The sequence below is a fragment of the Dermacentor andersoni genome, chromosome 4 (genome assembly GCF_023375885.2).
Source record: "Dermacentor andersoni chromosome 4, qqDerAnde1_hic_scaffold, whole genome shotgun sequence".
NCBI lineage: Eukaryota > Metazoa > Arthropoda > Arachnida > Ixodida > Ixodidae > Dermacentor > Dermacentor andersoni.
The window spans coordinates 6,314,033-6,339,553 of record NC_092817.1 but is presented as its reverse complement, the minus strand read 5'-3'; the positions used below and the strand labels follow the sequence as shown (position 1 = coordinate 6,339,553).

Below are 25,521 nucleotides of genomic sequence, written 5' to 3'. Positions count from 1 at the left end.
TAAGTAGTTTCTTAGAATACTGCGATATGTTACGGCCTGCGTAAACAAATATTCAATGCACAGAAGTAAATGCAATATGTAAGTACCTTTTTAAATTCTTACTCTTAAGTCTTAAAGCATTACTTTTTTAAAGGTTAATACAAGTACAGTAAGGATACAAAGTCTGCAACACATTGAGGGTTTATTGATTTTTGTGCATGAAAAAAATCATAATCAGAAAAAAGAGATGAAGCTTTTTAAATGATGCGTATTGCACATTAACATTCTATTCCTAGTCAAAGGTTGAATATGCTATTGTAGAAAATTTATTACGATATCTAGTTTGCATGTTCGCTTTACGAGCTTGTAAGCAGTCACGTCTTGGAGCGGAAGTACCAGAACCTCGAAATGAGATATTTCACCGGGAAAAATACGCATGAAAGCCGACCCTTAAAGACCCAAACTCGACATGGTCGCGTGCATATTGTAGCGTTGAAACGTCGGATATTATGCTGTCATGTCGTATCCCCTGAACACAGCATTTGACCGAAGTTGTATATTGTTTAAACTACGCCATCCTAAAACGCATTCCGCGCTACAATTGGGGCGTTTTCGTATACCGCGAGTAGCTTGTACACAAGAACCCAGAAAATTGGGATGACGTAGAACCCAGAAAATTGGGATGACATACGAAGACCATGTATCCTTGTGAGGGACACCTCGCAGTATTTGCAATACGCGGTGCGTGTGAATAACGGAAGCGCACGGAGAAGTACATAGTAACATCACCCGAAGCCAACATAAAAAAGTGCAGCTTGATATCATTGTATCGCGTCAACAAATACATATAGATCACTGAACCGAATCTGACCTACGAGTTTTTATCTTCCTTGTTCACGTGTCCGTGCTGATAGCACGTACCGCTTGCGCAATCCACGGCTCCACTTATTTAGTTTCACTGCTGAAGGCTCGCTGAGCCAGTATTTATAGATGAAGAAGTAACGTTGTGTTGAGCGACCGATGCGATTTCCCAACACAAACGGCGAAGTAGCTCTCGCGGATCTCGGTGTGATTTGGATGAAAACTCGCAGTGATCGCCGCGATCGGTGTGACGTTTGACCAACCGTTTGGTCGGTAGTTGGCGCGATTTCTGTCGCATGCGACAAAAATCGCACTTCCGGTGCGATTGAAATAGCCTCATGTGTAACAGGCTTTACGTATGAGGCGTGCATGGCAGCACCAGTCCTCTTTCGCTGTTCCCTAAGAACACTCGGTGCCATCGGGCGCCGCCATCACGAAGCCCGCACGTGGCCTTCGAGATAAATGGCTCGCCGGTGCGTGCAAACGCTGAGGAACGCGTAGACTCAGTAGCACGTACTCAGTGACCCAAGTTGGGGAGAGGTTCATTGAGGAGCGGCACATACAGAATGCATTCATGGCGCACCACGCAAAACCGTTGGCGTGAAAGGCGTTCATTGAAAAGCAGCACATACCCAGTGAATATGCGGTGCAGCCTGCTAATGCATGGGGTGGCTTACCTTGACGAACCCTTGTGACGTAGCTTCGATTCCACCCAGCATCGGAGAAACATAAAGGATTGTTTTTGACATTGTAGAGTGGCAACTCCCCGTGAAACGTAACTATTTACGCAAGTTGGCGTCAAAGGCCTTCATTGGAGAACGGCACACACCTACTGGCAGATACGCAGTCACCCAAGTTGGCGTCGAAGAGGTTCATTGCAGATCAGCAGAGATCGAGTGGCACATACCCAGTGTTCTAAGTCGGCGTCAAAGAGTTTCTTACATAGGGACAAATAGGGACACCAGTAAAATGTATGAAAGAAGACTGTTGGTAGGTGCTCGCGCTAGTCCTGCTTGGCCGTTGATCGGACCGCTTTCTTGTCCCTTGATGACTGTCGTAATGCTCGCCTAGAGTGTAACGTGTGCATGCATTTGATGGAGGTGCTCGTTTAAGGTTTCACCTTGGAACTCCGCACCCGGACTCTTCCTCCAGCCTCGACTATGCCTGACCACGTGACACCAGAAGATGCTACCTCACCATTGAGTCTCATCTGTTCCGGCGTTCTAAGGCAGCGAGACGCTGTTCTATTCAGCGGCACCGACGACCACGATGTGGTAGACTGGCTGTCCCCCTACGAGGACAGCCAGTCCTTTAAGCTGAGCAATGCGGCCCACCTATGGTTTCTTAAACACGAAGGTGATATTCCCTACTGGTCGTATTTAGGACGAGCTTCACGAAAGTATTCGGCCGACCGACTCCGCGCAAGCTCGGCGCATTACAGCGCTTGCGTGGTCGCGCCCAGCAATACGGCAAGACACTACAGCCTACATTGAAGATGTTGTAGACCTCTGCCGCCGTATCAACGCCTCCATGTCTGAAGCTGACAAAATTAGGCAAACAGTGAAAGAAATAGAGGACGATGCTTGCCACATCTTCGTTGCGAAAAACCCCAGATGGTCGCCGATGTGATTCAGCACTGCCAAAGTTACGACGAGCTGAGAATACAATGGATTTCTAAACGACGCGCAAACTTTGACACGATAAGCATCCCGATTCTCGCCATGCGCGATGATTCTTGTCACCACACTTCCTTACTGAAGGAAATATAGTAGTTCGTTCACGAGGAAGTGGCCCGACAAGGCTCTCTTGTGCCGCGCATTCCGGAGCCTATGGAATCGTTCGCTCGATCGCTTCGACAAGTCGTCAAATAGCAAGTTTCCAAAGCGCTACCTAAAGCCCAGCAGCATCCGCCTGTCTCTGCACCTCTGACCTACGCTGACGTCGCAGCCAGACCTCGAGCATCATGCGTCACGGATCACGGGCAACCACAAGGCGCAGTCCACGTGGGGCAGCAAGCAGCTGCTACCTCCGCTGCTTTGTCATCCTCATATGCCTTTTACCACCCGTCAATTGATTCCCAACTCTCCGATAACCAGCGCACCTAGCTCTTGGACGTCGTCAGCCGTTTTCGGACATCTTTTGTTCATCAAGAACCTTCTTTGGGCCGCACACCCGCCATCGTTCATTACATCGATATCGACGCCGGCACACACACACACCTCTGCGGCAGCGCCCGTATCGAGTCTGGCACGCAGAACGCTGCGTCATTGACGACCAGATTAATGATATGCTTTCGCGTGGCCTGATACAGCCTTCACAAAGCCCTTGGGCTTCCCTAGTTGTACTGATGAAGCAAAAGGTGGGTCGCATCAAATTCCCTGTAAATTATCGGCGCCTTAATGAAATCACACGCAAAGACGTATATCCCTTGCCGAACTTTAACATTTTTCGCCACGACAGCAAAAATGCACGTGGCGGGGGCGTACTCATCGCCACTAACAAAGAACTATCATGCTCTCTAATCATTACATCTTCACAACTGGAATCACTATGGGTAATGTGTCGTGCCCCTCCCGAAGCAATAATACTTGGGGTATGCTACAGGCCCCCTCGAACTGATCCAGATTTCGCCCTCGAACTTAATGAAATATTATCCCAGCTTACTAAAAAACACCCCAATGCACACATCCTCCTTTATGGAGACTTCAACTTCCCTAGCATTAATTGGCTCAATCAGGCTTCACCAACTTCAGGAAATACCGAAGCAAGCGAATTTATTAATCTTTGTCTCAACTTTGGCCTCATCCAACAAGTAACAGAACCGACGCGTGTCACTTGTGAATCCTCAAACATTCTAGACCTTCTACTAACGAATAACCCCGAAAGCTTAAAATCTATCGCATATTTACGAGAAATAAGCGATCACAAAGTCATTCATACCACTTTTAACTTCGTCCCCAAAACACGTCCCGTCTTCCGCAAAACAATTCACTTGTACGATAAGGCTAACTATGAAGCAATTAATAATGAATTCCGAGATTTTCTGCCTGTTTTCCAATCCAATTTCGGTTCCCATTCCCTCAATGACAACTGGCTAGTGATTAAAGACAAAATTACTGACCTGACTAATAAATTCATCCCCACGGCGAGCTTTCTTGCCAATAAAAATAAACCATGGTTCTGCAAAAATTTAAAAAGACTCGAAAATAAGAAAAAGCGCCTTTTTCGTACTGCGAAATGTGATGGAAGTTCGAGCGCATGGGACAGGTACTATTCTGCGGAAGACGCTTATTACACTGCAATTCGGAAAGCGCGAGAAACATTTTATCATAAAGCCTTAGCTAAAATTCTAAAAACTAACGCTAGAAAATTTTGGGAAGTCATAAACCCGCAACAAACACATGACATCACACTTACAAGCGATAAAGACGAAATTATGAGCGACGCTGTTTGTGCTGACACTTTTAACATCGCGTTTTCATCCGTGTTCACTGATGAAGCCGACTTGCCTCTTCCTACGCCACCTACTGCGACACTGCCAATGATGGCCCCTGTTGAAATTTTTGTCGCTGGCATTTCATCACTCATTGACAAATTAAAACTTTCATCATCGGCTGGTGTCGACGACATTAACTCAAAACTGTTAAAAAATACTAAAGAAATTATTGCAGTGTATTTTTCGATGCTCTTTTCACTTTCACTTGAAACAGGAATCTTACCAGACGACTGGAAAGAGGGCAAGGTCATTCCAGTCCACAAATCAGGTAACAAACAATCCCCGCTAAATTACCGCCCCATTTCTCTAACAAGCGTCCCATGCAAAATTATGGAACACGTCATATACTCTCACATTATGCACTTCCTTGACACTAAAAATTTTTTTCATCCTTCCCAGCACGGATTCCGTAAATCTTTATCTTGTGAAACCCAACTTGCCATATTTCTTCATGATCTACACTCTAATCTCGACCTCAACCTTCAGACCGATGCAATCTTTCTCGACTTCGCTAAAGCATTCGATATAGTATCACACAAACGCCTTATACTAAAACTCTCCCAGCTGAATTTGCACCCTAACGTTTTCGCATGGATCGTAGCATTTCTCAACAAACGCTCCCAGTTTGTTTCAATTAAATGTAGCCGCTCCAGCTCCCTCCCTGCAACATCCGGCGTCCCCCAAGGATCTGTACTCGCACTCCTCCTATTCCTCATATATATTAACGACCTGCCTGTACATGTATCCTCCCATATCCGTTTATTTGCCGACGACTGTGTCATCTATCGCACAATTACAAAGATTTCTGATCAAACTACACTCCAACATGACCTTAACCTTGTACAACAGTGGTGTGATCTTTGGTTAATGAAGCTTAATCCTACTAAATGCAAGCTCGTTTCCTTTCATCGCGAACTTAATCCCCTATCATTCTCATACCTAATCTCCCACTCCACAGTCGAACAAGTTCAAACATACAAATATCTAGGCGTCACCTTATCCTCTGACCTTTCATGGAACGCACACATCAGCAATATCATATCATCCGCGAACAGATCCCTTGGTTTTTTGAAGCGTCATTTGCGTCACGCACCATCAGACATAAAACTTCTCGCGTACAAATCACTCATCAGATCGAAACTAGAATATGCAGCACCCATCTGGAGCCCGCATCAAGCATACTTAAGAAACGAACTAGAATCTGTACAAAATCGTGCCACTAGGTTCATCCATTCTTCATATTCATACGACATAAGCATATCATCCCTAAAACGTAATACTGATCTTGCTAATCTTTCTGTGCGTCGCCGCATCGCCAGTCTTTGTTTGTTCCACAAATTATTTCACAGTCCGCTCAATCAAGCACCGTATATCATCCCACCGGCGCACATATCCCCCCGTACGTCGCATCCTTACTCAATCGCACGCGCACGTGCTCGCACCACTACTTTTGCAGCCTCATTTTTTCTTCGCACAGCAGTGGATTGGAATGGCCTTCCCCGGAACATTGCAGCCATCACGTGTTCATCAACTTTTGCGGACAACTTAACTACATTTGTTTCTCATGAAGATCACTCTCTGTAACCTTGATTTGTAAACCCACCCCTTATGTAATACCCCCTAACCGGGCTCTTTAAGGTAATAAAGTGATGTGATGTGATGATCCCCTACGCCAAAACGACGACTCCCTCGACTGCCTGCAAGGTGCTGAGTTTTTTTTTATTCCTCGGATCTTAGATCGGTGTACTGGCAAGTACCTATGAATGAAGCTGACCTCTCCAAGACTGCATTTGTCACTCCCGATAGGTTTTACGAGATGAACATGATGCCATTCGGCCTTTACAACGCACTTGTCACTTTAGAACGTCTCATGAACGACATATCTCGAGGCCTCAAACGGCACACAGTGCGTTTCTCATCTGGACGACGTCGTAGTTATTCAGAAGGGCTTCGACTATCATCTCACCGGCCTTGCAAGTGCAAGTGTCCTCACTTCTCTTACAGTGCTGGGCTGCAGCTCAATTTAAAGAAGTGCCATTTTGCTGCACTCAAGCTCACAATCTTAGGCCATGTTTGTGAGCGAGATGCTCTTTCGGACCCTGCAAATTTTCGAGTCGTCACCGAGTTTCCCAGGCCGACAACAATGAAAGAACTGAGCAGTTTTCTCGGCTTTTGTTTGTATTTTAGGCGATTCGTCCGCAACTTTGCGTCCATCATCGCCCCTTTGACACAGCTTCTCGCCGAAAACCAAGACGTTTCGGCTTCGTCTCTCGCTTGCGAGGACGCATCGCTTGCGAGGAGCTCTCGTTCTCCAGCAACCATGTATGTTGGGGCTATGCTCCTCGGTCTCATAGGAGCCTTCTTCCCTTTTTCTCCGCGCACTCAAAGATAGTTAAGTGCGGTATTGCAAGATCTTGCATGAAGGTGGTCCTCATCATGCCTTGTGGCTACCAAGTAGATGTAAGCTTGGAATTGCAAGTAGCGAGGCGGAAGCTCAGGGGTTTCTCGTTACCGCTTTTAACTAGCATCGCTTAAGCCTAGCAACAAGCCTTAAAAGAAAGCAATCGGCAGCTGCTCAACCTGAGAATCACTCACGGCAAACGGTTGCGGTTATCCCATATGTGCAATAGGTTGCGCATAATCTCAAAAAGGTTGTCAGCGCGCAGGCGTGCCAAAAATAAGTTAGGTAGCCTGTGCCACCAAGTCAATCGGATGACCGAGCACAACAAAAAAAATGTAGAAGAGCAACACAGGCTGAGGTTGGTTGTTGACTTTTGTGACTGTGTGGTTTATAAGATTCCTTTTTATGCAAGCGTTTCTACATCGGTCAAACGGGGCCGTGAATCAATTACCGCATGCGCGAACGCTCAAACAAGGTTCCCAAACAAGCTAGGAATAGTCAATTATCACAACATTGTGATGAATGCGGCTGCTAGCCGTCTATTAAAGATGTGACCTATTTGTCAAAATACCGTGACGACCGTGCACGTCTTATTTCCGAAGCCTTTCACATTCATAAAAGCAGCGAAGCATGTGCAAGCCTTCCATCCATTTCTCTCCTTCCGAAGGAGGTAGCCTTTCTATCTCATTGATTTCCATTTATTGCCCCTGCGCATGCTGAATTTTTCTTCCTTTTTCGCTTTGAGATAGCGCTAGAAAAGTATAAATACGCTGACTTGAAGAATAAAGGTTTGGTTGTTAGTCAGCGCTCTGGTCTGTGTCCCTCTCTTCGTCCTGTTGTTCAGCACTGTTTACTGCTCTCCATTATAAACAATATTTTCATTTGGCCACTAGTGAATCACTCGGCTTATTACGGAAGCTTAAACGAATGTTTCAGCACAAATATGACTTTGTATTCACGCCTTTGTTTTTGGCATCTGTCGAACAAAGTGGTGTCTTGGAGCGCCTTTTTGGCCTCAGGGCACCTGAAGCGAACTCTGAGTGCTGATATTGCAAAAATTTCTCAAGGGATAGTTTCAATCTGGAGGAAACTGAAATGAATCATTAGGCAATGTCTTAAAGACATCAGCGTTGTTTGTTTTTAAGGCGTTGAGTCTAAATGATGCTGGCCGAGCACGTCGGCCACAACGAAGGGCCAACGGCGCTCGTCAAAGGCGAGGAAGTGCTCTGTGGCATTGAAATTACGCTCTCTACCGCATTTCTATGAGCTGAAAAACTCGTATTTCTTCGTGCCCTACTTCAATTTCCATAATTTTCTGCGTGACTAATAGCTAACGCATTTGGGTTCACAGGTTGTCGAACTGAAACAAAAACATCGTTCGGTTCACGTTCAGCGCGATCCGATTTCGTTCCGCTTTAGTTATGGTTCGGAGAAATAAAAAGATTGTGCGGTTCAGAAACAGGCTCACAAAACTGAACCGGTTCGCGAATCTGTTCAGCACGGGTAGTATTGTTCTACTCTATGGCGAAATACTGAAGATTGCTATCGACTCCTCCGCATGGCGTCTGCGCAGTCTTCGTCAGAAGATGGAAGAAATTGCTTTTCTGGAAAATTCAATAACGTGAATATCTACAGCAGCCATACACACAGAGAAACAAAAAAGAAACTATGGGACACGTAAACAATTCTTATGCTGTGTCAACGCGAGAGCATTACTTTTCGATGAGTGTGTCGCTGACTTATGCCGCTGAGTTTAGTGTTGTGGCGAAATATTGCTGAGTTTAGCGTTGCTGCGTTAAGCTTCCGAGTGTAATGTTGCAGCTTATGAGGTCGCAACAAGGCAAGGCGACACACCGGCATTATTGCAATATCTCGTTTGTCCAGAGGACGCTGCAGGAGCTCGCTTCGAACGTTTCGCTGCGTTGCGATGGTCTCGGACTTCGTCGGTAGTGTACCGGCGTGCCTCCGCCTATGCTTTGCAGTCTCACCTGCTGGTGATGCAGACATAGAATAAGGAACCAACTTTAGAGAAGTGAAACTGTACCTTCCACAGTGGTACGAAAATAAGAAGCGGCAGCGCATGGAACTTAGCGAGGGGCCCGGCAGATGGCGCTACTTAAACAGAAAGCGGAAATGCATCTTTTTTAGTGCAATATCCAAGATGGCCGCTTTGTACCGGTGGGGTACGCTGGGTAAGCGGCGTGCTCGCCTTGCTGGCTTTGCGGCATGCCTCAGCTGCCGCGTTTTAATTACCAGGATACTAAAGAGTCTCTACTAACGCCAATACAAGCAAGCCACAAGTGAGTGAACAGGACGTGCGACTTTATTGGCAGAAGAAAAGCAGTGCACCTTCTCCTACAAGAGCAGAAATAAAATTAGCATGTCCAGATGCGCTGAAACCGTTAACGCCAGCTCGTAAACTGCTCACTTTCGTCGTCGCACATGGCGGTCTGGTAGCGAGCGCCAATCAGCTGCGCAAGCAAATTGAGCAGTGCCCCACCTGTTTGCATCGACAGTCGCCGTAACTTGCATTGCGATGCAATCGGGTGACGCAAGGCATCTGCTGCCGCAGCCAACACAGCGACATGGACTACACGGCATTTTAGCGTTACCTCCTTTCCAACCTGCACGTTTCTTTTTGTTCTTTCGGGAGCTGCTAATGTGTAACTCATACTTGGTTTCCCACATTCTTAATATGGACATCATCATTTTGCAGCCACTTCTGCAGGCCTTTCCACCCATGTGGCTATCAATTTCAAAGACTTCGGTCCATGTAATCACGTGCGCTGGTCTCCGTTCACGCCAGATTACGGCCGACGAAGGCCCAGAAGCATAATTTGCCCGCAGCTGCAGGAAAGGCCCAACGGGCAGAGCACCAATTACTGTGCGTGTAAATTGGGAGTCTTTGTCGCTGTGTGGACTGCAGGAGCCAGATTGTTACCTCGAGATACTGTTGCCCATGCAGCTGACCAGGTCACTTCATCCAAGAAACATAACATGGCGATCATTATCAAATGAGGCTCGCCATTCAATCACCGCAAAATATTCGGACAACACACCGTACATTGGGTAAGATCCACATGACAACAGTGGGCATTCACGCACTACGGATCACTTACAGCACATTCAGCTATCCTACTTCAGGCACAGTGCTTGCCTACGTCACACGTGGCGGTCTAGTAACGAGTGACAGCCAGCAGTGCCAGTAGATTGGACAGTGCCCCACCTGTTTGCATTGACAGTCGCCGTAACTTGTACTGCGAATCAATCGGGTGACGCAGGTACTTGCTGCCATAGCCAACACAGCGACATGAACTTCCCGGAATTTTAACGTTACCTCCTTTCGAACCTGCACATTTCTTTTTGTTCTTTCGGTGTCCACTAATGCGTCCCTCAGACTTAGTGCCCCACCTGCTCTCAATATGGACATGGTCTGTTTTGTGGGAATCAACATTTTACATGCACTTTTGCAGGCCTTTCCACCCATGTGGATATCAACCTCATACACTTCGCACCGTGTAATCACGTGTGATAGTCTCTGTTAACACCAAATCATGGCCGAGGAAGACCACAAGCAATATTTGCACACGGCTGCAGCAGGAAATGATGGAACGGGGAGCACCAATCGCGGTGCGTGTAAACAGGGTCTATGTCGCTGTGTGAACTCTAGGAGCAGGTGCTTAACTTGAGAGGCTGTTGCCCAATGCAACTGACCAGGCCGCCACATCCGAGAAATGTAACATGGCAACCATGACCAAGTAGGACAGCATTGAAATAAGACTGCATTCAAATCACTTCAGCATACCTCTAACATAACGCATTGACACTATACACTATACATTAGCTACGATCCAAATGACAACAGTGAGCATACACGCACACTGGTCGCTTGCGGCACATTCAACCGTCCGACTGTAGGCATAGTGCTTGCCTTCGTCCCACATGCTAGTCGGGCAACAAACAAAAACCAGCAGCGTAAGCAGATCGGACAGTGTGTCCCACGTGTTTGCACTGACAGTCGTCGTTGAAGAGGAGCAACTTGCATTGCGAAGCAACCGGGTGACGCAAGCATCTGCTGCCGCTGCCAAGACAGCGACATGGAGTGCCCAGCATTTCAGCGTTACCTCCTTGCCAACCTGCACGTTTTTTTTTTTTGTTCTTTCGCAGGCCACTAATGTGTAACTTACACTTGGTGCTCCACATTCTCTAAATATGGGCATGTTTGGTTTTGTGGCCATCACTATTTTGCAGCCACTTTTGCAGGCCTTTTTACCCATGTGGATATCAACTTCATACACTTAGAACCATTTAATCATGTATCAGAGTCTCCGTTTACCCCAAATCATGGCCAAGGAAGGCCACAAGCAAAATTTGCACATGGCAGCAGCAGGAAAGGACGGAACGGGAAGCACCAACCACGGTGCGTGCAAATTCGCAGTCTATGTCACTGTGCGGACTGTAGGAGCCGGTGCTTGCCTCGAGAGACTGTTTCCCAATGCAACTGACCAAGCTCCGACATACGAGAAACGTAACACGGTGGCAAGTACCAAGTCAGACCACAGCGAAACCAGATTCTACGAATCAATCACTTCAATGTAGCTTGCGCAAAAACACAGGTTGTCGAGCAAGAATAGCAATCCTGAGAGAGACTAAAAATTAAATATGGGAATGAGAAGCTTGCATTGAAGGAAGAAGCCACTCTACCTTGCAAGTACTGAAAGCGAAAAACATTAAGAAAAGTCAAATGCTACATAGCACATAGTGTACAGGTTAATGCAAGACACACGCCAATGCCCCATCAGCTATTTCAGGAGTGGAATTGCACATAGCAACGTACACTAGAAAATACCACTACAGATATATTATGCTTTTAGACAGTGATTGGTATTAAGTATGAGCAAAAAATCGGTTGACCTTTAATGTTTGGATGAGGAGGAGGAATTATCTCTAACAAAAATGTACAATGAAAAAGCTTGCATTTATTGAAAAAAATTATACTTGGCAGAAATGGAATTTGGCAAGGCCGGGAAGCTCACTAATGAAGGGCAAGCTGACGGAACTCTTTTTGTCAGCGTTGTTTGTGCTTGTTCAGAGGGTGCAGGTACATCTGAAGACAGATAATTTTTGTTGCTGAGGTACTTGGATGACTCGGCCAATATCCGTGCTGGTGCAGTGATGGTGGAGGCTCTTTTCACTCTTGACACACTCGTCCGTAGACTTCATATCTCATCCAAATAATTTTGGAATGGCTTCTTTATTCGTGGTGCATAGCCTTGCGAATTTGGCTCCAGCCCCTTCCTGTTGGTGTAGGTGGGGGCTCCCATAATGACCAAGATGTACTCGGCACAGACTCTGTTGGGGCAGAGCAGTGAGACATGAGATACAGCAGAGATGATCGAAAGTCATGTAGTGTTTTATTTTATGTTCGAACAAATTATGCTGAACTGTAAACATGAACAAACGTTCATATCATCTACTACAAACAAAAGACATGTATCTCAGGACTAGCAAGCCAATACAGCATATATCAAGCATATTTATTTCTGAACGAGGTGTTGTTTACCTTGTAGTAGCAGCGAAAGTCCACACAATGACCTTGTTGTAGCAGGCAGCAACTTCTATTTAGTGCATGGAGTTTGTTGTTTTATACTGGAGCCGTCCTCATTACTGCATGTCTGGAACAGAAATTGTGACTGCATCAGAATTTGAATACGCATAATTTTGCAATATAAAATGCGAAAAGGTGTGACATATACATTGCAATGGTTTGTGACTACAGAACACATGTAAAAGTACACTGTTGGTTCTAGGGTGCTTAAGCAGCATGGTGAATAAATATTGTTACCCTCCGTAAAATTGATGTCTGCCTAACTATATTGCATGTCAACAACTTAAGTATTATTAAGATCACAAATGACAACATTTGCGCACTCGTTTATATACTGGAAGAGATAACCCTGCTGGTTTCACAAGGAAATAGATGAAAGACATGAAGCTATTAGAACTGATGCATTCTTTTTCTGCATGAACGTGATTTAGCGCTTCCCTACTGCCCAAATAAATGTATTGAGGTAAACCAAACTGAACAGCAAGAACATTTGGAACCAACAGGTACGAAGCATGGGCGAATTATCATGCATGCAACTGTTTAATACATTAAATTCAGTACTTTAGCTTCAATTTATCAAGGGGTTATTGGGTTCTGTGGACGAAAAAAGTTGCCGGTGGACTCGAAAAAAGAAAATACATTGATAAGGCTACTCATTTACCCGTGGCTACGGCTACAACGAGATGAAAAATGTGACGCTCGTCAGATTTTGCTTCCTCTTTCGTGAATGTCTGTATAACGATGGCTTCGCAACTGAAAGTTCATTTCGGAAACAGCAACGTAAGGCCCTGACTGCCCATATGTAATGCAGCATCTTGTTCGTTAACTTGCCTCCGCCTGTAAGTTAACGAGACAAATATATTACATAGCGATTGAAGCAGCAATATTAAACGACTCACCGGTATTGCCGTCCTCAGTCGCAGCACGATGCGGCTCCCATTTCGATGCAGACGTGTTCCACATGGCTCGCGACTGAAACCTAGCTTTCGGCCTTACACCCCAAGTGAAATAAAACGAGATATCGAAGCGCAATAAACTGGTTTTAGCACAAGATAACCAACCGATGTACGAACCAAAAAATCCGTACCTACCGTGCACGCGAACATACCGGTAAAAATCTTGAATCCAGGCCAGAAGTCACGTGGGAGGTCGATGATGCTGAACGCTATATTGTGTTTAAAATGGCAAAAACAACAGATTGTTATAAAGAGTGCAATATAAAACTAGGAATGATGATTTTGTACTCTTTGTCATGTAATAAAAACGCTTCGTTTATTGTTAAAGGAAGTTTGTAGGTTAAAATTGCGCTTACTACGGCCTCTCTAGCGGGAGATAATGCGCTAACGGGGAAACCTCTTTAACTGGTGTACTATGCCTGTTTTTTAGCAGCGCTTCACGCTCGATTTTTTCGCCCTGTGTTGCCATTTGTTGAACTTGAGAATGTTCGAGGCCTGATGTAGACACGAGCGGTTCCACTTCGGGCCGAGGGGCCGACAGTGGCGCCACTCCTACCGTGCGCGCCATCTGGTGAATCGCCCGCCAGGGAGAGCCCGCACAGCCTCGCAGATATTCATTAAAAGACGGCAGTGCGCAGGCAGTGCCGCACGCGGAGCGGTGGCTGGACGCGCGTATCTTGTCGTCCGTATACAGAGGGCGGCTCCGCAGTCTTGCCAAGAGCCGAGCTGCGCTACCTGGGGTGCGCCATAAGCTGTCCACGTGGTGGAGGTCACGCTCTGGTAGCAGTTGCGACAAGTCTCTCCTAGGGTGGTAGCCATGTGTACGGTCTTTGCCCGGCCAAGAATCATACGGATGGCTGTCCCGTGCTGTAGCTCTGGGCGGTCCAGGCAAGCCCGTTTTAGGGCCACGTGAAGGAGCGCATAAAGATTCCTCGACGTAGCCGCGGCAGAGTCTGCTCTGCTTGGAGGCGCCTAACGTTCTACCATACCACACAGCAAAAGCACATTTACAGTGCCGTTTAAACCTTTGTTACCACGTACTGAGAAGGTGGCAGCATTCATTAGCGATCGCAGTGTTATTCTTACAAGAGACCGTGCTGAGGAACAAGTTTGTTTTCCCATTTTCTATTCTCGAGGTCTTGTGTCCTGGCGTTGTATCTGGTGATAGCCCTGCAGTGCCCTACAAGCAACATCGCTATAGCGCGACAAAACTGGCATGGCCGAGTACATAAGTGCAAGCGTCTCCGACAAAGTGGCCGCTGTGTTACCAGCGCGTACCTATCGTCTACGTCCATCCTTGCAAATAATGCAAGTCGTGATTCGTAATGATCTCGTGGGTTGGGCTAAGTGAAAAGTCATTATTTCCTGTTTAGTCATTACATTTTTTTCAAAAGTCATTACATTGCCTGTTTACATTCCTTATGCTTGAACCATTTCGGTATAAACTCGTAACCATTATAATTCTTTTCGGTTCAGCTTCGGTTCGACTTCAGGCACGTTCTAAAAATGTCGGCAACGTTCAGATTCAGTTAGGGCTGGAATTCCGGCTCGGGTACTGTTTTTGGTTCGGGTTCGGTTTGACACCATGGTTTTGAATACTCGGCCCTTATTTAAAGAGAACAAATGTGAGTATTTAGGGATCCACTTTTAGTCTATCGTTGCTCCCTGCGTTTCGTCAGCAGTCACGTGGTACAACAGCTTTCTGCGCTTGGAACACTTCAAGCCCTTCTGTTCCCTTGTGCCAAGCAATTAACCAACCCGCGTACCATATAAAGAAATAGAATTTGTGCAGTACGAATGTGTGTCGCTTTAAACGTGGCACTAAACGACTGAATTTGATGTTAGAGGGTCATTGCCGGTATCTGAAAGGAGCCGGCCGGTGACAAGCGTCACGCAGCCTCGAATGCAGCGCCATCGCCTTCTAACTCACCTCCCCCGCATGGTAGAAGCAGACAGTGTGTCGATCGACAGCTTTCCTTCATGCGACTCGGAGGACAAACACGTCGCTGATCTCAAGGAGACTACACATCTGGGGACGCGAACGACGTGTTTGGCGTCTCTGCGCACGCACTACCGAAATCCGCTCTCGGTATTTGTGTACATGGGCGCAGTCGTCCTCGTGATCTCAGCTGTCGCCTATCTTGCCTTGCACTTGTCAGCTGCAGAGAAGCTGGCCAGAATATGACGAATGAGCTTGATCCATCTAACCTCTTTGCCTCCTCCTTCTCGAATAGCGAAGACAACGTACTACAAGCTAGAAAAAGGAACTGCGTCCGATAAGGCGACGCCTACGTGGAGTTCGCGCCCTGTCACCACAAACTTTGTCTTTCGTGGCGCCAGCGGTGCTGTGCGTTCGCAGCTATGAACTTGACCCGCTGGCACGGTTTTCTGACTCCCGCGTCTTTCGTCTACGCCGGGTGCGGCAATCCCAGCATCGTCGATGTTTTCATCCGCCGACTGTTGGCTGCCGTTTTCCAACAAGGACGCGACAAAATGGGCTAGACGTGGCGCGTGGTAGTCGGTGCGTGCTGCGTGGACTCCGATGCGGATGTATTGCTGCGCTGCGTGGGACTCGCGACTGGGCTGGCGCAATTTCGAAACGGCTGCAGGGTACGTCGCCATAACGAGCACCAAAAAAGCACCCGCAAGAGCTGCGCGTCCCATCTAGCTTACCGCGATTTGCGGTGGTGTAGATTATACTTTTTGCCGGCGAATGTAATCACGCGTGCTTTCAATTCATTCATGTAGCGAAGATATGTAGCGTGTGCGCTAGCGTATTACGACAACATATTCTTGGTTTATACAGCGAAGAGGCACAGACGAAGACTAGACGCAGACAGGACGAGCGCTGCTTCTAGTCTTCCTCTGTGCACCTTCACGCTGTAAACGAAGAATATGTTACTGTACTAAATTCGCCCAACTGTCCGTCCTAGCAGTACGATCCGGTGATGATTCCTTGTGATGATACGCCAGAGCGCAAAGGTAGACGGCCAACAGCTACTGGCCACCTACGGAGCAGTTCTTACAAAGCACAGGGTCAAATTGAATGCGGTTACACTAGGTCGCTCTACAATATAAAAGACTAACTTTATAACCAAATAACCGAACCCACAACCTTTGCATCTCGCGTGCGATGCTCCACCAATTGAGCAACCGCGGCGCCATTTCCCCATCCACTTTTTTGGGTATTTATGTGTCCTAGCAGAACCCTGGGAATGTTAGCCAGCGCCACCACGCACAGACCTTGGCGGCGGACGTGGAACATCCTTTTTGCCGCAGGCGTCACGAGAACGTGATCTTTTGGGGTGAAGGCAACCGGTCAATAAACCCACACATGCTACCTGAAGGCATCAATGTTACCGGATTCGAGACCCTCGTTATGTAATAAACGACGGGCCCCTCGGTTAACCCCCTTCCTTCTCGTTTATAAACCCGCATATGCTATCTGAAGGCATCAATGTTGCCGGATTCGAGACCCTCGTTATGTAATAAACGACAGGCCCATCGGTTACACAACGAGGGTCTCGAATCCGGCAACATTGATGTCTTCAGGTAGCATGTGTGGGTTTTTTGACCGGGTGCCGTCACCCAAAAAGATCACGTTCTCGTGACGCCTGCGGCAAAAAAGGATGTTCCACGTCCGCCGCCAAGGTCTGTGAGTGGTGGCGCTGGCTAATACTCCCGGGGTTCTACTAAGGAACATAAATACCCAAGAAAGTGGATGGGGACACGGCGCCGCGGCAGCTCAATTGGTGGAGCATCGCACGCGAAATGCAAAGGTTGTGGGGTCGGTTCCCACCTGCGGCAAGTTCTTTTTTCATCCCCTTTGAGTTCCATTAATTTATCGTTTCTTTATTTCATTTATTAAGCACAAGTAATGTCCCAAAATGTTGTCCTTGGTGTCAGTGTTTGTTGGCTTCTTATGATTTGTTTGTGGGTTCCAATTCTCGAAATTCTGTGGAGTAATATTGTTAAGAATGTAAGACATGGTATGAGCAAGTTTCGGCATAGAAAGGTGTGGCTATATCCTACGGGGCTCTGCCTGGCTAACCTCCTTACATTCCTTCTACGACTACTCTTTCTCTGTACTGCTTTCCGTGGGTATATGTGATTATATGTTGGCGATTGAGGACTTGGACACTGCTTTTAAAACCTGCCGTGTTTCGTTTTTTTATAAGTTATCGTCCTGGTGGAATTCTGCCGCGATTGTGACTCAGTGGTCGTATCGTCTCTTGTTGAAATAAACTTTTTCTAAACACCGCAGAATATGGCACGTACTAGCTTGAGGTTCTTCAATCGAACGATGGTATTGGCAGGCACCGATCGCACACGATGCTTCTTTACCGGAAGTCTTCAGGATGTGGGAGCGTCCTCTGCCGCCAGTGATTTTTCAGGGCGTTCGATGAAAATGTACGTTCACATTTCTTTAGCATTCTTTTTATCCGATTCCATTAATTGCTTATCCATATCACCGGGTGTCCAATATCGGCAGTAGCAAACGTGGAGCTTCGTGGGAGCCAATGACAGTGGCGATTGCAGAGCACCACTCGCGCAGGTAATATACTCAGTCCCATAATTCAACTAAGGGTTCTGAACTTACGTGTGCTACAGTGTTGGCCTCTTGGTGTTGCACAACCGAATGGAGCGCATTCCTGATCACATGTCTTCCTTAATTCTTGGCGTCACCAATCAAGGCAGTGCGCAGCTAATAAGTGCCGCAAACTGCAATAAAGTCGTTGTTGCGCGCAATAGGCGCCGAAGCAGCGCTCGCACATCTACACAGCGCCGCGCCTCGAGTGCGTTGCACTCTTTTGGGGCCAGCATGAGTCAGGTGTAAACATTGGCAAACACGAGGGCTGGCTCGAGACCGTGACGGAGCCAAGAACATGTCAGGGAGAAAAACGCAGCTGTGGCCTGAGCTGCGCTGTTTTGGGCTATTCTGGGACTCCATTTATATATGTGGAACGTAGTGGCCAAGAGCGGATGTGGGGCTGAAGTGGGTGACAACGGCGTATCGGGCCATGCGTAATGCAGCCTTCCAAAGGTGTTTCGAGAATAGCAGCTTTTCTGGTTGCACATGCAGCGACGCTATCCACTGCATCTATCGAGGCTCGCTCCGGTTCGTCCTGCGCTGTCGTTGCTTCGCGGAGACTGCACGAGGAGCGGCGGTTGCGACTGTTCGCGCTGTTTACTTCGGGCTAACAAAACAGCTGGCAAGTGGACGACTGATTTGTTTTCAAGGAATTGTAAAGCAATGCTTTCCCCTTTCGACAACGTAGAATCATTTCGCGGATGGTTGTTTTCCTTTTGTTATAGCGACGGTGCATACACAGAAAAATAATTCACACCCTTAAAGTGAATAAGGGCGTAAATCTGTCTATGCTCACACCCTTATACCCAGAAAGGTTGTAAATGTCAGAGAATTACAAACACATTTACGTCCTTATTCACTCTTAATGCAAATTATTTTGCAGTGTATACCGAATTAGGGAGGGGGGGGTGCGAATATTCGAGACTGGCGAATAACAAATGGAGTAGTGTCTATTCGATTTCGCTTTGAATGGAATAGTCGCTATTCGTAAATTGCGAATATTTTTCGAATACTATTCGAACATTTCAGATCGTCAAACTGCGCCCACATTAACATAAAGCTGGCGTATAAGTACCGAAATTTTTTTACCTCAGCGGGCACAGTATAGACATAAAACATGAGAACTTGCGTAATGGAGCAGGCTATGTCGCTTAGGTAGCCTTACTTTTCAAGATATACTGCGGTCATTCGCGCTCTCTGAACACTCGTGTACATGCGAAGGAACATCTCCTCGCTCCTTATGCTCCATTTGTGTTTTTAATCAACAACGCTTCCTAACATACTATGAATGAAAGAAACTTGCTAACTTTGAGAATACTAGGATGTGAATATCGTTTTAGATTAATTTGAAGAAACGGCTGTTACTTATTCGAAAACTTTTCAATATTTGATTCAATTTGCTTCTAGCACAATTCGATTCGAATTTGATTAGGCCTCAAAGATCACTATTTGCACACCCCTCGAACTAAGCATTGTAGCACGCGAATGCGTAGGTTTACCCCCATCGTTAGAACAAGGGAGTTAAGGTCAAATTTGACAGGTGAAGGTCAAATTTGTAATGGAAAAAAATTGGTGAATGCGTAAGCTTCGCCTTACAGAAAGGAAGATGACAATGATCCCCCCGACTGCTTCTCACGCTTCCTGGCAACTGCACCTTATGCAAGCATAATGTTTTCCGGGAAGCGCTGGCGGCGAACGATATGCTCGAAGCCGCGCTTTCCGGTGGAAACGCGGCTTCTTGCGTGGGCCGCTTCCGGAGGTGTGCACAGCCACAAAAAAAATAGTAGAAACATCATTTTCCGATTTCTGTCATTTTTTCGCACTTTTAATATGTAAGTCTGCGAATATTTAACATAAAAGGCATGCGTTGCCGGCGTTTTGTTTCATGAAGTTTGTATGTGAGCTGTCATTCATACGATTCCGAGGAATAACGCTGTCGAAAATATAAGAGAAGCTACGAGCAACTTGAGTGATAGAATTGTGCGGAAATATATACCGCATACACCCCTTGTCATATAGCAAAGCGTGGCATAAAGAAATAGCTAAATATATACGGCAATTTTCGCTCACAGAACGCCAACGCCGGTTACGATGCCGACGCTGACACCGGAGTTTCTGCGACGCGGGTCCCTTAGCGCTGTCGCATTAAAATGCGAAGGCATCATCCCCAATCTTAAGGTACATGTTGCAAGTGAAGTGGTTTGCCAACATTGTTAAACTGAAAGCTCAAAATTATTCACAGGCAACATAACCTTAAAGTTGTTTGCGCACTGCATTATTTCGGCAATTAATAATCTGATAATTGTATTTAAACATATAAACACCACACATGTCGAAAGAGACCTAGGCTAGCAGTTGTCTGATAGCACCTACTCCAAAAGAAGAAAGTCTAGGACAAATTATTTATCTATTTTTCAATGTACTCTAGCATCGCTATGACCTTCAACTTTGAACACCGAGAAGCTTGTCCCGAGTAAGATTTTACCTCTGTATTGTTTTTTACTATTTAAACCCGAACCGCCCAATACTTGGCCAATCCGCCACGGGGGTATGTGCCACTTGTGCAAAGGAACAAAAACAGCACAACACACAGTCTGGTACAAAAACAAAGGGCATAACTGCAGATGGTAGTCGAGTCCCGCAGCTGAAAAAAAAATTGTGTGGGTGCGAGAGCAATTCTGTGCTCTTTCTCCAACTCAGCCACAAGCCAACGTTTACCAAAGGCAAAGCAATGAGCACGCTTACAGAATCGTTGGTTGGTTGACAAGCAGAACAGTTAAGCGAACGCAGCCATCGTGGTGAGCTGTCAGCGCTATGAAATCTATTTTTCGCGAGTGAGTAGGATTAAATTAAAATCAAATTATGGGGTGTTACGGGCCACAACCACAATCTGATTATGAGCCACGCCGTAGTGGGGGACCCTGGAAATTTGAACCACGTGGGGTTCTTTAACAAGCCTAAATCTAAATACATGGGCCTTTTCACATTTCGCACCCATCGATATGCGGCGGCTGTCGCCGGGATTCGATCCCGCGACCTCGTGCTTAGCAGCACAACACCATAGCCATTAAGCAACGAGTGAGTAAGATGTACGGAAATCATGTAGCCGCTTCGTGCGCCCATTAAGCGTTATGCCAATTTATCGATGCTACATAGACTTGCTTAGCTTGAAATGCTTCAAGCGTGGCCTATGTCACCGCCGAGGAAGAAAATCTAAAGAAATATCTAGTCCATTTTATAGAGGTGTTCCGTTTGTTGAGGCGACCCGGGTAGCTCACAGCGTTCCAAGAAATTGCGGTAGAGCGCATCAAAGACCTTTCTTCCGTAAGTGGACGCCATCCGAATAAACTGCAGCGCCTAGCGGACTGCGCACGTTGACAAGTAAATTGCTAAACAGCACATTTGTTCGCATTGGACTTCCTCGATTACGCACACCCGGCCAATCGAGAACTACCTGGTACTGTTGTCCTGCATTCGATTTGCCCGGGCAGCACCGGAAGCTCTGGCCACCAGTCCGAATGCTGCCGGAATCATGTTATTTTTGTCAAGGACTGGTAGTCCCGAACTGCCCGCGTACTTTCGGAGCTGTCAGCACATTTTTAACGCGACAGCGTTAAGGAGCTCGTGTCGCAGAAAAGCCGGTGTCGTCGGCGTTGGTGTCGGCGGCATTGGCTGTGAGCGATAAATCCCGGGAGGCACTTCATAAATAAAAACAACTTGCAAGATGGGCTGGGTGGCAATCGAACTAGGGTCTCCGGAGTGTGAGACGGAGACGCTACCGCTCTGCCACGAGCTTTTTTTTTCTTTATTGACCTCTCAGCAACGAGTTCGCTGCTTCAAAGCGGTACAAAAGCACCTCTAGTGAATGCGGTGTAGCCTTAGAAACGTGCCGTAGAAAGTTATACTGCGGTGTATATCGGTAATTATGAGCCTGTAACTTACAGAAGTCGCAGTTACACGAGTAGCGAAGTACGTTTCCGCTACATTTCTTCTCCGCTCTGCGCACACGCAGAGCCATCTTGCGGCAAACACAGAAGACCCCCTCCTCGCAATGTGCGGCGCTGCCCCGACACGTGGCGCGCCACTCGCCCGCTTCTCCCCTTCGGGCCGTGCGGGGACCGGTGCAAGAACCGAGTTCTTTGGTTCGTTCCGCTTGCTCAGGCGCACGTTTCGTTGCCGCGCCGAACGCTGCGTTGCTCGGCGCTCACCGCGTGATTGGTGGGTGCAAAGTCCGATGCCGGGCGCCTCGTAAGTGATCGCTGCGCCGTAGCGCATTGCCTTACACCCTTTGGCGGGTCGACGGGAACGCTATCGCGTTCCACTCTTGAAGGCGAAGCTTAAGCGTCCTCCAATTTTTGTTCGAGCAGTTACAGTGCCTGCCATGTTGTGTAAGACGCCTTGTGCTTCTGCGTATTTTACGTTCTCAAGACGGCTGTTTGTGCGCTTGGCAAACGCGATTGTTACATGGGTGCTTTATGTACCGTTGTGCGAACTTTTCATGCACCGTGTAGTTGGTAGCGCCTTAGTCATGCTTCTTTAAGGTTCTTGCCCGTCCGTCAGGCTCATGCGCTTACCTTCCATGGTTGGTTTAGGGAGACATGCTGAATTGTGAGTTTAATATACTCATTTGATCTGTGTAATAAACAGGTGAATTTAGGCATTCAGGGCATGTGAAAGTGGTGTGCGAAGGAGCACTGAAGCAAGGTGGTAATATCGCCCAGTTTCGCCCATTGTTGTTGATGTGCTCGCTTTAGGACGCGAGCGATTACCGTACGGTAACATTGTGCGATACAACGCATGGGAGGTCTCTCCGAGCGTGACCCACACGGGTGCTGCGCTGGCGCCAAGTCCGGGCGACGGGTCGCACTCGGGCGACGCCCGGGTACGCCCTGCAGTGTTCACTCTCGCCCTCCACGGTAGCACACTTATGAGGATCAATTTAGATATGTGCTTTCAATGTCTTCGTTCGCCCAAATTTATTGAAAAGGCAAATTCCTACAGAACAGTATACTTCTCAAAGGCAGCGTTAAAATGCCAGCCGACGAAGCTTAGTCCAGCGTGGTGCGGACTTTTCGTGCTCTGTTCTACACTATGCAGCGGAAGTTCACGTAGATAATAAAGTCATTATCATGATAACATAGAATATAACACCTCAATTAAGGCCAGGGAAATATTTGGTGGGGTGAAACAAGCACGTAACGATACCTGGCTACATAAAACAACTACCAAGTTTACCTCAATTTAACCGACGAAAACTTGTTTGTTTATGACTAGTGGTTGACGGCAAAATATTGAATTTCCAAATTTTTTTGCAGGAACGTTCCTCAGTAACACGAGCACTGAACACTGCAGTAGGGATTGTGCTCTACTGAGCAAGGTGCAAGTATATTTTACAAGCCATATTGGAGTTACATGTTAAAGAAATATTACAGCAGGAGGGCGCAGACTTTAGAAAGAAACTGAACAGGGGGACCTGCTTTAACTACATAAATAGGGTAATGATACAAATAGAGCAATAGTATGGACGTCTTAGCAATCTAAACACTAATAATCAGGTAAATTGATTATTAATAACAACACAGTTAGGTGCATAGTATAATGGTATCACTAAGTAATCAAAGCACAAGCAAGTGAACAACCAGTATAACAAAAGTAGCATAATCAATAATCAACTTCCCATAGACCACAAAACCTAATTATTTGCCCAAAATATTAATTAGCAAGAGAAAGAAAAATCAATAATGCGCGGAAATGACATGTTGGCAGTTAATTAGGAAAGTACATTGAGGCCGCTCAATTCGCTTAAGAGGAAGCTTTAGCTCGGGCACAACTCCGATGCGGCCTACTTAAATACACGTAAAAAGAAAAAAAAACATTTTTCTGAGTAAACCCCTAGAACGATTTTGATGAAATTTGTAGCATTTGAGAGAGAAAGTTAAATTATAGTGACTGTTGCAAGCGGAATTTCGATTTACGGCCTGAATTTTGTTACAAGAATTTTCAAAAATTCAGAACTTTAAAAAAAAAACTAGAAGCACGAAGTTTACGAATTAATAGCTCTGCACCAAGAACAGATATGGCGCTTCCGTAAACGGCATCCATTAGATTGTTGAAAGCGGACACATTTGGTATTTCATTTTATATAATATGTGAATGTGTTCCGTTGTGCACAAGGGTTATGTAAAAGTTGTATTTACATATTACTAAATTTTTTGAGATTCATGTGTAACATGTCAATTTTGTCCACTTTAGATGTACTTTTAGATGCAATTTACAGAATTCTGGCATCATTTTTATTGCTGAGTTAAGAGTTGTAAACTTGATAGTCTCGTTACCTAAAAATTTTTGATTTCTAGCAATTTTTATAGAAGATAGAGGAGCTAAATAAAAATTCTAAACTAACAGTCGTTAGATATTAAGTTTTTCTTTTAAGTGCCACAAACTAAACCAAATTTCAGTGGTTGCGGAGAAAAACGAATTCTCCTTTTACATGTATTTAGATAGGAGCACCCGAGCTAAAGCTTCCTCTTAAAATATAGTTTTTTGGTGCACGCGGAAAATGAATGAACTTTGTGCGATGACTTTATTTCGAGGCGCAATGAATTTCATATTGCTATACATAAGAAGAGAGCTGTAAACTTGCCGTAATTAGTTCTTACCACAAGCAAAAGAGGTGATTCCGCTGGTTACAACTGTCGTTAGTAAGTTGTTCAGGATTTGATCTAGTGATCATGCGTGATGAGCCTGTATGCGTAGGTAATTTGTGCCTGAATAATTGTCGTAGCGGATTTGTCCCAGTGATCTACAAGACAAATAAAATAGACTGAAAGTCGTTAGTGTGATGGCTTAGTTTTGAAGGCGCTGCACAGGTTCAATTGAGTAAAATACCTGCTGTCAGAAGATGAGCAATACGAAAGAGCTATGAATGTAAGCAAAGTGCAAAGATTGCACAATGTGAGTTCGGAAATAAGTACGTGCCTTTATAATACTGATAATACTGATAATGCCCATTGCAATATTTTTTTTACTATTGAACGAGCATGGGCATGAAATTTCAGTTCAGTATCTAGGATGGCGCCAAGAAATCGTGCTTCATCTGAAGTCGGTATGATGAAATCGGCAAATATTAACAGAAAGTTGTACGTTCATTGAAATTCGCGAGGAATGGAACACCACGAATGTGGTTTTAGTGGGATTGGTGAGCAGCTGCTTTGCACCATAAGATGTTATTGTTTCAGTTGATGTTTAGTTTTGACTGGAGCATGGCAACTGTGTTACTGGAGGTAAAAACCATTGCGTCATGAGCATATAGATAAAATTTGCCTTATAATGAACAGTCGATCAGTCAATAATGAAGAGAAAAATAAAAAAGGCCTCCTTTGGGGACTCCTAACTTGATGAGCTTGGATGATGAGAGATGAACGTTAACCTGTACCTTCTGAGTAGATGAATAAAGTTTAGCGGACCAGCTATGCTGAACGTTTCAAGCTTAACAAACAGTATGCGATCGTTTATGGTATCAAATGCTTTCGTCAGTGCAATAAATACTAAGCTTTTGTGTCAACAGCTTGCACAATTTTTTCTGTTAAGGTGAGAAGTGCCAGTTCTGTAGAATATCTTTGACGAAAT

General features: G+C 46.0%; 1 protein-coding gene and 1 long non-coding RNA gene across 3 annotated transcripts in view; both read right to left on the bottom strand.

Annotated features, from left to right (window-relative positions):
* The window catches only part of LOC126535914 (sushi, von Willebrand factor type A, EGF and pentraxin domain-containing protein 1-like), a 230,935-nt gene that overhangs the window by 196,671 nt on the left and 8,743 nt on the right, over nucleotides 1-25,521 (bottom strand). The gene's annotated exons all lie outside the window — the stretch shown is intronic.
* Nucleotides 11,668-15,213, bottom strand: LOC129386093 (uncharacterized). The gene is made up of 3 exons (XR_008613560.2): nucleotides 13,245-15,213; nucleotides 12,301-12,412; nucleotides 11,668-12,089 (listed from the first exon to the last, which is right to left on the bottom strand). It is a non-coding gene; the product is annotated as an uncharacterized lncRNA (long non-coding RNA).